Consider the following 12,235-nt stretch of genomic DNA (forward strand, 5'->3'; position numbering starts at 1 on the left):
CCCAAGTCTCAAACTTTATTCATGTGGAAATAAAGTGAATTAGTGGTTGTTTAATACAAATTATTTCCGTGGGATCCGGATATTCGACTACGATTGACTGAATGAGACTTGTGAACCAACTGTTAGTACCACAGCGGTTACAGTGTACGTATGCATACGGTAAATTTTAGATTTTTTACGAGAATGACGATGAAATGCACCTAGATTTAGCCGAAATACTTGAGGTTGAGATACATGAACAGCTTGGGGTGAAGAAGGATTTGGAGTATGGAATATGAAGGATTAAATCTGAGTGAGACATCTCTGTGAATTCAAGCTCAGTGCTTCCGCGGGTTTAATCTGGGTTGTAGCCGGAACAACTAGATCCGTTTAGTTGGGGACTAGTTTTTGACCTCACAAGTCACAACTCAACAGGTCAGCTAAAAGTATCATAAAATTGTGTTGTCTTATTGCACCGACACAATTCAATGGTTCTCAAACAGATAAATAAAACCGGCATGGTATTCATACTCAACCGGTTGTGGTACTGAAATAGATAAATAAAACCGGTTTTGGAACGCACTTTAAAAGAACGCGCAATTGGGGATAGTAAAACTAATTGGGATATAGGAAAAGGACAAAAACTAGATCCAAATATCAAATCAGGGTCACCCCTTATCTAAATAATTTACATAATTCCTAATCTACTCCTCACTAATCAGGTTTAGTGTTTAATTATAATTAGGAAAAATCTTAAGTATTTGTTAAAAGATTAGTGTGTATTTGTATTTGGGTGAGTGAGGTGAGAGTAGAAGGAGGGGAAAAAAAATTGAGAGGGAAATTTTTTTGGTGAAAATGGAGGATGATTGTGAAGAGAGAATTGTTGTTATGAGGTTGAAAATTTGATTTTTTTGTTTGAAACCACCATTTTTGCAGCTGAAAAAGCTCGGTGCTGGCATAGAAGTGGTATGACTACGATGTCGGAAGCAGCCATACCGGCATCGTATTCATACTACGTCCATGACGGCCACTCGATATCCGGCATGGTAGTCAACCAAAAAACTATGCCGGTACAAAACTATCCAGGGGGGGTCTAGAGGCAGCGCCCCCTAACAGAATGTGAGACAACGTCTCGTAGAAATTTTTTCTGGGTTTGAAATTCAAAACCTATTTCGTTTTGAATTTTTTTCTGTTTTTTTAGTCCACTGCCGGCATTGATAGGATGTTCTCGAGCATGCCGGCACCATTTTCCGGCATAGTATGTTGCTTAAATTTCTTTGCCGGCACATGATGTAAAGTATCCAGAAAATGATTTTTTTTCACTAGACTACCGGCATTGATAGATTTCTATGGAGCATGTCGACATTTAGTTACGGCATTGAATGTTAGTAACCAAGCATGTCGGCACCATTTTCCAGCATGGTCTTCATCAATTTCGGCATGATCTTCATCACTTCCTGCGATGTAAAAAAAATATTTCTGGCATGGTCTTCATCACTACCAGCATGGTCTTCATCACTACCGACATGGTCCTCATCAATTCCGGCATGGTCTTCATCACTTCCGAATGTGAAAAAAAATAAATCGTTTTCAAAGGGAGAAGGAGAAGAGAATTTGAAAGGGAGTGGGGAAAATTTAGAATTTGAAAGGGAGTAGGGAATATTTAGGTTTCAAAACCCTAACCCTAAAAGAGATTAATAAGAAGTGAAAATGGAAATGGGGATATGATTTTGTTTTTTGAATTGAAGTTTTTTGATTTTTATTTTGAGGGAAGGGTATTTTAGTATTTTCCCCCCAAAAACACCCCTTAGCTGACACTATTGGTTGGGGGAAGTAATTTATATCCCCCGATTAGTTTTACTATCCCCCAATTGCGCGTTCCTTTAAAACCAATAATGCTTAGTATACCAGGAGAAAATCCCGTGGTTTCTCCCAGGTGAAACAGAAATTTGGTGGGCTCCATCACTAAACCTGCCCCTGTTAATCTCTGCGGGGCCCACCAGAATTTCTGTTTCACCCGGAAGAAATCATGGGATTTTCTCCCGGTAAACGTAGCACTACTGCTTTAAAACTAACAACCGCTATTATGCTCGAACGTTTTTTCAGTCTAATATCAAAGACATTTTTCGGTGAAGCTCGCGACCAAATGCGCTTTTGGGGCAATTCATATGGAATGAATTGTCCTTAGTGGACTCAACAAATGATCTTTTTTCTTTAATAAATAAATGGGGAAATCCGCAAAGTTACAACACAAATCCTAAACAAATAAGGTTTACAACTAAGTGATTTTCAAAGCGAATCTCATAATCTGAATCCTGTAATCAGAATCTCCACTCCATCGAAACATAACCGTAGAAAAATAACACCTACCTTTACGGGGAACGTGAATCGGTGAAGCTAGATTCATAGTTCAGAAGAACAATTTTTTAAATAACCAAGAGATAAAAAACTCTTCCACAAGTCACATGATGAATCTCATGTTTTTGGTACGAAGAAAGTTCGTCGGAGAACACGACGGAGCTTTATTTCCCACTATAAAACTGGTTTTGGTACGCACTTCAAAACTAACAACCGCTATTTTGCTTGAACGTCTTTTCCAGTCTAATATCAAAAGACATTCGTCAGTGAATCTCACGACCAAACGCTCTTTTGGGGCAATGCATATGGAATCGATTGCCCTTAGTGGACTTAATAAGTGATCTATTTTATTTTTAATAAATAAAAAGGGAAATCTCTGAAATTATAATAAGTCTCTCAAGATTTACAATTAAATGACTTTCGAAGCGAATTTTGTAATCTGAATCTCATAACCGAATCCTATAACCAGAATCTCTAGCGGGCGATCGCAACGTAACTGTATGTTGGGTCCCTAGTCCCCACATTGGTTAGATGACACTTAATTGGATAGTTTATAGGTCAATGGTATCCGTCAACTTGTAGACCAGTTTTAGAGTTGAGTTCTACCCGTGGGATTATGGGAGTTAGGATCGGTATCCTAACACCGTAGAAAGTAACATAACACCCGCCTTTACGGGAGAACTTGAATCGAATCTAGATTCACAACTCAGAAGAACAATTTTTTTAATAACCAAGAGATAGAACACCCTTCCAAAAGTCACATGATGAGTCTCATTTTTTTTCTTTTGGTATAACGAAAGTTCGCTGGAGAACACGATAGAGCTTTATTTCCCACTGAAAAAGATTAACATCAACACTACTCTTGAGGTAAACAAACAACACAAACCAACTAACAAACCTAGAGATCCGGACCAAATGAAGGATCACAAAATCAAAAGTTACAGGGACTGAGCAGTGAAAGATAAAAGCTAGTGTAAACCTAGATCTAATAACCGAGAATGCATAAAGCCAATTAGCACCATCAATAGATAAAATTCCCAAACTGAAAAGTTTAGGTGAAGATGGTGCCAAGGAAAGAACAGTAGTTGTTGCTGCTTTTGGCTTGAAGATTGGCGTTGAAATTGGTGATATGCAATGATTTCTTTGAAGCCAAAGAACACAACTCTTCACCGCACAAACAAAAAATCGCCCGAAAAAAGCATCCTGCTTCCCAAAATATTAAAATATCTTGAGGATCTACAAGATCAAAAACCTGCTGGACAAGCTCGCCGTGAAGAGAGGATTGCTGCAAATCACATAACTTTCACACTCCTTTAAACAACAAACTGATGGATATGAACCTAGAGAAACCCCCGAAGGAAAGTCCAAAAGAACTATTCTTCTTAGGAAAAACTAGAACTAGACTTAAACTACTCAAACAGAAAATTAAAAAGATAATAATTAAGTTAAAAACAACATTGGAAAATAAAAAATAACCCAAGCAATCGATAAAGGAGCAGATCTGAGCAGAAGAGGAGGTAACGGCGGTATGGTTTTTGTTTAGGATAAGAGAAGAAGAAACAGAAGAGGAGGTAATGACTCAAAAAATGATCAAAACAGATGATCTTTTTTCTTTCTTTTTTATAAGAAAATGCGATAATTAGAGTGTCATTCCCCAACTTTACGCTCTGGACAAGGTACAAATGTTTGGGAGACTTATAAAGCAATCAACCAACTACAACGCTCTGGACAAGGCACCTACTGATGTGATTATAGATACTGATAAAAACAGATTCGTTTCTCAGACTTGTGAAGGATGTTATTTAGACTTAAATTCTAAAGCTAAAATAGGAAACTCAAACAAATATGATATCAAGATTAAAAGAATACTGAGGCTAAGGTTTCACTATTTCCAAGTTCAACGTGATTAAATCCAATATTTATAACTATGCAATTTTTTTCGTTTAATTTGATTCTAAAATATTGCAACATGTAGATTTTCAAAATGACAAGTGTAAATCTAAAGCGTAGAACATCGAAAACATATGTCCAAGCATGCTCTATCACAAGAAATAACAATTGCTTAACAAAAATCGTTCAAACAATTTTCAATCAAGGTAAATAATCATAAAATAATTAAAATAACTAAATAAATAAGAATGTATCACTTTTTGTTGGAAAAATAGCTTCCTATGTCACCTCAGCAATGGGGTTTAGCTCCTCATATTAATCACTTGCTCAAAATACATGTTTATAGCCCAGAAGTTGATTAAATAATGAAAATGTGTAAAGTAGTATGTTTGTGTTGATGGTGGATTTTTGTTCAAGGCTAAAATTGTAAAAAGCCAAATTTAATACGCTGACATTCTACAGAGGATAAATCTATCTAATAAGTGATGAATGCTTCTTCACTTTACTAATTCACCTAGAATGGAGCATGTGGCAACAATCCCAATATTCTGTGAATTAAATACACAAAATTCACCTAGAACGGAGCATGTAGCAACAATCCCGAAATTCTGTGAATTAATAGCATTATTAACCAATACATGATTAGCCTTGTATTTCCTGTGCTGTTCCCGCAGAACTCTCATTATTGGTGTGGCATGACGACTGAGCGTTGCTCTTAACAGAGTAACACGAATCTCCAAGTGCCAATGGTGAGGCATACACGAAATACCCGTACAAGCTACATCTCTCGGTGTGTTATATTAGACCGATTGAGCATATTTAATTCCCTAAGGGGAATCTGGACTGTCCATGTCAGTCTCAGAAACAATCACGACCATGCAAGTTGGCAGCATGATTTAGCCAGCCTAGACGATCCTCAGCAGGAGCAGGCTATCACCACAATGACCACCAACGGGCTCGTTTATGCCCTGGCCGGTCGAACACATTCCATGCCCCCAAACAACCACCAAACGCCAGCCTTGAAGAAGGATGGTCGAGCTAGTATGGAGTGGCTTGTATGCGCAAAGCTGTCAAAAAATAGTCTCAAAGAAGTCGCGACCGTCCAACTTCGCAAGCAAAATTGGACGGCTTGGATCATCCCGCGATTGATCGGTGAAGTGCTGGTATGCACATTGGCGGGCCCACTTTTCACCTACATGATCGGCTCTCTCACGACCAAGCTATAAGAGCAATAAACGTTTGCTCAAAACATGGCTGGCGTGATGCTTTAAAAGCCGTGGAAAGTCAAACTAGTGTCTTAAATTGATCACGACCATCCAACTTCGCAAGCATGGTTGGATGGATTAGATCACACATATGGCCACGAGACAGGTATGAATATGTTCACCATCGGCCCAACGTGGGCACGACCGATTCAAAACCCTAATTAGGGTTTGCGGCATGTTACATGTGTCGTTAACCAATCACGAGCGTCCATCTTCGCCAGCTTGGATGAAGGGTGCAGGAATAGACTAAGCAAGTCCAGAGAGTATCAACATGATCAATGTGGGCCCGTCTATCTCTATGTCCGATCGACTAAGACAAGCCATGTACGGATGCCTCGATTCGTGTGCCTTGAAGGTGGCATGTCGCGCCCCTTTAAGAATCCTTTGCGTCATAGGATTCCTGTCGAAATTTGATCTCGTCCACTCCTATTTATCGGTCAAATCGAGTGGCCTAGATCACACCTTCGCTAGACGAGCCGGCATAGACATGTACACTGACAGGATGTCTACACGCCTGACCAATTGGCCCCACCAAAAGTGGCACCCAGGCCTGAGTTTGATTGAGCCAAATATGGATGCTTTCGCACCTCTTTAAAACCCTAAAATTCCACCGACGGTCGCAGATGAGGGTCTTAAGCCATCTCGTCCGTCCAACTTCGCTAGCTTGGTCGGACAGCCTAGATTAAGAGCTAGACGACCAATGAAGCATCCCTATGATCACCGTCCGCCACTCTTCCACATGGAGCGATCGGCCAAAGCATGGCCCGCCCATGCAGCCTCCAAACGATCACTCGAAGATGGTTGGGCGTGATGCTATTTTAAGACGCTTAATCCGTGACTTACTCCGTTAAGCTTTAAAACAGCGATGCTTCATACATATTGAATATATTCGATGCATTACATGCATAGAATACACACAATATTTTATAAATATCGATTTCCCAAATAACTTAGTTATTTAACCTAGCACCACATGCTACTTCCTGTGGGTCCCACGATCCACACATTCGAGACATCAAACATGTCACAAACTGGGGGATACTTACTGGGGTATTGGTCTGGTGGTTTGCAGCGTGCAGCGTGCAACGCGCCATCACAAGAACGTGTCAGGAAGACATGGACGTTTAGCGATGATGGGAGAAGTGGGTAGAGACTGATCGTATGACACTAACACGACCCCATTATTCCATCACTCCACTTTCTCCACTTCCCACGAGAGACGAGGGTTGCGCTCAATGACTTTTATAAATAGGTTCTCCTCCCTATTTCGAAAACAGACAGAAACCAAGTGTTGATATAACGTATTCAAACACTCAGAGATGATTGCTTACATTTTTTGCAAGCCAGTTCATCTTTCTGATACAAGTTATAAACAACCAACACCTTCACAGTCTCAACACCTTCTTCGCTTCCCTCCCTAAGATCAACCCCATCTCCTTCACTTTGTGACCGAAGCAAGTCTGGAACGACCATTTCTTAGTTTAGGCCAGAATTGTATAGATTGATCTCTCGAATCAGAAAGCACTCCCGTACAGTGCATTTGTTTAGGGTTTAGATTCGTTTCTTGTCCACACACACCCAAATTTACCAACAACCGCAGAAACAGTTTTCATCCATAAACTGTTTGTAACATATATAATTGTTATAGAACCCACTGTTATAGAGAACCCTAACAGAATTGTTACGAATTTGGATATAATTGTTGTAAAATTGTTACAAAAGATATTGAATTTCAAAGAAAAGCCAATAATTTCTGCGATTGTCTCTATGTGTTATTTTATTTTCTTCTTCTTCCTCTTCTCTGCAAGATGTGAAATCGTCTTTGCAAGCTTCTTCAACTCTCCCAAAGTGTACATGATAGCTTCCGTGACTCGACCCAACCCTTATATACACAACAGCGTCCAAAATATCTCGAAAAATTCCTTTATTATCTCGATTTTCTTTCACCGGAAATATCAAGGAGTATCTAGTTTTCCTCTTGTTCTTAACGCATCCGTGGCTTTTCAAACTCTTCCTAGGATAGAAACAAGTCTCACGAAAATATTCTAGCCTTATGTCTGCACGAAACTTCCACAAATAGCACCAAGTAAACCCATGTATCTTTCGACCCCCTGTTTTATGTGAAACGAAGAATTAGTCCTATTTTTTTCGAATATGCTCGACATACGCTCCTTGTTTAACAGAAACAGGGTAATCCCAATCCAGTTCAGGCAGAAAACCCGATCAAATATCCATCTACTACCGAATCAGGATGTCGGCGATATTTTTCCTTTGTTCTTCTCCAACACGATCATGCATCCCAATCTGATCGATATAAATGCACATGTCAACCTCGTTATCCTCTAACAGGTCCAGCCCAACAAAAATTTGCAGTTGAATCTCCCTATATCTTCCATAAAATTCGAATTTAAATCTGCTTCGTTGCTACCATTATTTCCCGCCAGAAACTCCATTTGAATTGGATCGTGAAGAAGAATAGGCACCCCCTATCTAGAGCAGGGGTGGCGATAGCAGCTATATTGAGGAGTGCCCCTTATCCAAACTGTGGATGCCAATAAAATTCCTTCGGGTGCTTTGGATAACTTTTCGAGCCGATTTTTTCCAAAATGTTTATTGCCCAAAAATACCTACACACATAAAACACACCAATAAGTACAAAAATGAGCCATAACAATATATAGAATCGAGACAATTTAGATACAAAAATGTGTCTATCAAATACCCCCAAACTTATTATTTGCTAGTCCTCGAGAAAATCTGATCTACAAAAATAAAATCCTAACTCACTGTCGCAGGCATCGCGATTGCACTTAGCATGTGAAACAAGCCTTTGAACCCCTGGGTGGCCCTAGTGGCCGAGTTACAGTCTCGGGAAGGTTTACCAGAGGTGTACCCACAAAATATTTACTCTATACCGTAGATGGCTATGCAGAACCTTAGAACGACACTAAAGAATCTCCTTGGTTGGCATACTCTCATTGACTACAGGAGGAAGTACCCTGATTCGAGTGACAAAGCTCTACTTAGGTAGTCGCACTATGGACATCAATATCTGGAGTCAACAAACCACAATCACATGTCAATAAATTAAGAAGATGGATATGGAGATAATAGATGGTTTACAGTGATGTTAACTAAGGTGAACGGTGTTTCCCATATCTGTCTGAAGGCCACTGCCAAGATGAACCTATCCTGGTCTGAAATAATATCAACACAAATGCCGCATACAAGGGAACCAGTGGTCAATAATCCTAATTCTTGATCAACTCGTATGGCATATACAAGGGAACCAGTGGTCAAATTTCCTCAGAATCCATAATACAAAAGTGGAGGTTGTCATTTTTTTTCCCTAAAAAGATTGGGAGCATATGTATGGACCCAGGTTTAAGTTCATAATTTGCTTCTGTGTCAGCTAACTTGATACACGAGGGATGAGTAGTCCTAGTCGGATTCAACAAAGCTTTCAAAGTTACCATTTTTGGCGCTATCAGAGTATTAAGGGTTCTTTCCTCAGTAAAAGACGGTTGTTCAGAACTAGATTTTCTGAAAATAGGACTTTCTAAATTAAGGTAATCAATATTCTTAGAATTAATAGGTTTTTCTCTGATAAATCGACCTAGAGCGTCTCTTCTACGTTCAAGCATACGAAAGAAATTTCCTTAATTGGAAGAGGATTATAAGCAATCACAAAACAAGGCTGACTCAACCAAATTAAACCTTGAGTACCACACATTACTGCGTTCTACCGTTTGAAGGCGAATATCATCAAAGCTTTTGGACAACTTCATCAACAAAAGGTGAGCGAAGACTGAACCACCCATTACTCAAGTTTTCACCTTTCTATCAATGAGAAAATGTCGCATAACTAAATTGGACTTTACATGCACAACAAAAATTTCGAGTCAAGTTTATCTTGTTAATTATTATCGAAATATGTTGACTAAGCTTAAGAACATTTGTTCATACTTGATGAATTTGGTTAAGAATAATTTATTGTTTATGACCTAAATCGTGATTCAAGTTAATCATTTGAAACTAGTCTGGAACAGTGATATATGTCATTGATCGTGAATGTTTCAAACTGATTATTAAAGAGATATATAACTACTGTAAATCTGGATACACCAACTTACATAGTGGCGCAACTGTTATAGGTCTGGAGCCGCAATACATGTAGTACACGTACCGGGATAGCTATTGTTCAGCAACGACTTTTAGTACACGTACCGAGTATGGAAACCTAAAAAAGTTTGTTGACTTGTGAACTCAGGATGGTACACATACCTAGTATGCATACCGAAAAAGTTCAGTGGACTCCTGAACTTGTTTTGTCTTAAGGGTATACAAACCCGGTACACGTACCATGGAAAAATAATTGTTACCATATAAAATTGACTTTCTGTTTCACTACCCAGAAGCTTTAGGCAGAAACATAATGCAGGTAACAACGAAGGATTTGGTAGATTTCACGGACACGAGTCCTCAAATAATCAACTTAAACCCACAAACTTTAAATAAGTACACATACTTACCATGTTGAATATTTTCAGATGCATCAGAATTATTTTTATGAGATAATCGACATTTGAACAACTTTTTAAAAAACATATCTAGAAATATTTGATCACATTATAACCCATGGTTGTGACTCAAGATTAAATTCTTAAAGTGTTATATGAAAATGGTTAATCTTATAGTTCGTCTGGCTAGTTTCGGCTAACCTTGCATGAAAAATTCATTCTACACGTTTCGGTTACGGTTCATCCTAACCATAGAGAATATGTTAATCTTAGATCAAAGATTCATCTAATGGATGCTTCGTGGAAAGAACTTCGGATGTTAACAGGTTTCAACATATGAGTTTGAAAAATAAAGGCCTTCTTAGGCCTATTCCTATGCACATGTCAAACATCTGATTTTGCCACTTTAGCACCCACTATGGGTATGCTAAAGTGCCAAACATATCATCCTATATGCCATGCATACACGAAAGACTTTGCGGCGACCGATAGAGTGTCCATCGCTAGATGGTCAAAATATCGCTTGTTGGTCATTCCAGCGCCAGCGATAGTCACTATGTCGCTCGCTGACTTGATCATCGCTCATTAGTTCCTCATCCAACAGCTACAATTTCCCCCCTCTATAAATACCCAATTTTAAACTTATTTCAACTCACACCAGAATTTCTAAATCTCTTTATAATTTCTCAATATCCAATTCTTTTCATCACTCTTCCAATTCCTCAAAGAGCATGGATGATAACTGAACATGGCTGAGTTCGTAGCAAACCAACATGTTGCCGAAAATCAAAGAGTTGTTAATCGTCCCAATGTGTGAAGTCTAATTAGGAAGCGATTACCAAAATTTACTACTGAGGAAGATGAATGTATTTGTAAGAATTTTGTTTCTTTTACTGAGACTTTATTCGCAGATGAACTCATATCCAAACGTTTTAGGAAAGGTTTTTTGGGAAATTTCAAGAACAAATAATGAACCCCAACAATCGTGATGTTTCAGGGTTGTGACATCACTTCATTGTAATGAATAAGGAAGTTATTAGGTATGTTGTTTTAGTTCAACAAGAAGGTCCAAACATAAGGGATAGTGAAACCATGATTGAACTTCAACAAAGGTGTCATGCGGAATATCGTCGCATCTACGAAAAAGACTTCCATTTTGGAAGTTGTTTCGAGATTTTAAGAGGGTTTCCCAAATATAATCCAATATTTATGTTTTAATTTCTTAATTATCCACTTAATCTAAGAGCAGTTCCTATGGACTCAACAAACTCGTAGTTTTTTCATTTTGCTCCCACTATGGACTTAACAAACATGAAAAACGGATGGGCAAACCAACAAATATGTGGGCTTGTTGAGTGAGGCATTAGAACAAACACGCGTTTGATGGAAAACCGGGCGGTTGAACCAAGCAAGCTGGCGTGTGATCCAAAACCACCTGTTTTTCCTTCACATGCCAGGGTATGTGGTAAATCCTCCAGCGTGTGGTCCAAACCGCTAACGGATACTTTCCAATCTCGTCATCCAAAAGCTGTTATTCCTTTTCTTTTCCTATAAATTCACCTCATCTTCAAAATTAAAACTCACACCTTCTTCATCTCTACCTCAAAATTTCACACTTTCATACTATCTCAATACTTACTTTTCCTGTATTTTAAACACAACTACTCATATCAACTCGATCTACCAGAAAAAAAATCTCTATAAATTCCATTTCTAACAAATATGACATCCTCATCGCAACGATTACAACAACAAACACAACAACAATCGCAGTAAGAAACACAACAATCATAACCAAGTATATGATGGATGAAGACGAGTCAATTTGTAGGAGTTATGGATTATTTACATTAGATCAAGTCAATGGTATTTATCAATAAAAGAAGACTTTTTATGGAAATATTTTACAATTTGTGAAGAAACTGGTAACATCAATAATTGTGATGCCGAAGGGTTGTCTCATCGTTTTCACACAATTCAGCATCTGTTAGTGAATACATATCTTTTATCATGCAAATGTGGTGCAACATAAAAAGTGGTGAAGGTGAAGCAGAAGTGGAACAAATATATCGAGAAGAGTGGAAAAGATCCCACAAAACGAGTTTCCAACATGAAACTTGTTTCACCATTTTGAGGGTGATTAACAAGTTTAATCCATACTTGCTGGAAGGTAACCAAGTGCCTGCAAGATCACCACATGGTCCAATCTCGCATGATTTTCAG

The sequence above is a fragment of the Papaver somniferum genome, chromosome 7 (assembly GCF_003573695.1).
Source record: "Papaver somniferum cultivar HN1 chromosome 7, ASM357369v1, whole genome shotgun sequence".
Classification (NCBI taxonomy): domain Eukaryota; kingdom Viridiplantae; phylum Streptophyta; class Magnoliopsida; order Ranunculales; family Papaveraceae; genus Papaver; species Papaver somniferum.